The sequence below is a fragment of the Apteryx mantelli genome, chromosome 6 (genome assembly GCF_036417845.1).
Source record: "Apteryx mantelli isolate bAptMan1 chromosome 6, bAptMan1.hap1, whole genome shotgun sequence".
NCBI classification, from domain to species: domain Eukaryota; kingdom Metazoa; phylum Chordata; class Aves; order Apterygiformes; family Apterygidae; genus Apteryx; species Apteryx mantelli.
In genome coordinates this window covers 9,442,986-9,444,304 of record NC_089983.1, presented here as the reverse complement: position 1 = coordinate 9,444,304, position 1,319 = coordinate 9,442,986, and positions in this window count along the sequence as shown.

Here is a 1,319-nt window from a genome sequence, read left to right as displayed (position 1 = left end):
CCAAGCCACGTGTTGGGCTGTAATAAATACTACCACAGCTATCCACTCACAACGCATATTTAGGAGTGCTTTCATTCCTCGTCTGAAAGCGTACATTCACAAAATGATGCAATGGAGGCCAACCAATGCCTGCGTACCTCAGGTGGTGTGCAAACGTTGGCAGGACGATGGTCAGGGGTTGTGTTGTAAATTAACTGCGTATCTCTCTACCTGGCAGCAAATGGCATGGGTTGCTACTGCCCCACTGCTGCACTTTATCACTGTTTGAGATGTAAAGGGGCACAGTGGAGGTTTTAGCCAGTGATGTTAAAAACAAAGTGTCTGCCAGTCCTTCCTGTCAACCGCAAGCTAGAATGAAAAAAAGAAAAATGCATTTGCAAGGAGTTCCAGGAAATTTGGAGGCCTGAAGGGGACAAAAGCTCTCACTGTCAATTCCCCTTACAGTGAAAAATAAAAAATAAATAAAGGAAAGAAAAGCATCATTTAACTATTTACCAGCTTAATTTTTTACCTCAGACTTGGTAAACAAGTGCTTTGTCTTTGCTCCCTGTTCTCCAGTAGATTGCAAGCTCTGTGAGAGGGCTTTCCACAGATGAAAATGCAGGGAGTATTTCTGTGAAAAAATTCATCGCTCTTATTGCACCATCTTTCACCAGAATGAGATATCGCCTCACCCACATCACATTTTTCACCTGCATAGCAGGTTGGGCTTCCCATCAGTAGAGGCCCCAGAAAAACCTGCATCCTGGCCTGAAGTTGCAAAACGTGCTTGGCCTGCCTGCTCACCCTGTCCCCATCCCTGTCCCCATTCCCTCCATGGGCACCTGGCGAGTGCGGCACTGCCAGCCTGGGCAAAGAGGGGGCTGCCCCCCCCCCCCGTGTCTTCCCCCATGGTGGGCACCCCCCACCTCACATAAGCGCTGCTGCCTGTTTGCAAGCCACCCCCCCACGCCAGCATGCAGGGCAGGTACACTGCACACACACACCTGCACACAGTGCACGTACAGCAAGGCACCGCACACCCTCGTGTGCACTGCACATTCACACCCTGCACCTACACATGTGCACTGCACATGCACATCCACATGCGCTACACACACACACACACACACTGCTCCCCCACACACACCGTTGCACCCCCGCCGCCTCCCCGCCCCGTCCGCGCCAGCCCCGCGGGCGGGGGCGGCGGCTCCCGCCCCCCGGGCCGCCCCACGTGGTGCTGCGGGCGCCCAAATCCCGCCGGGCCGCCGCCGCTCGCTCCTTTCCGCCGGCCTCCCCCGCCGCCGCCGCCGCCGCCAACGCGCACCGCCCGCCCGCCC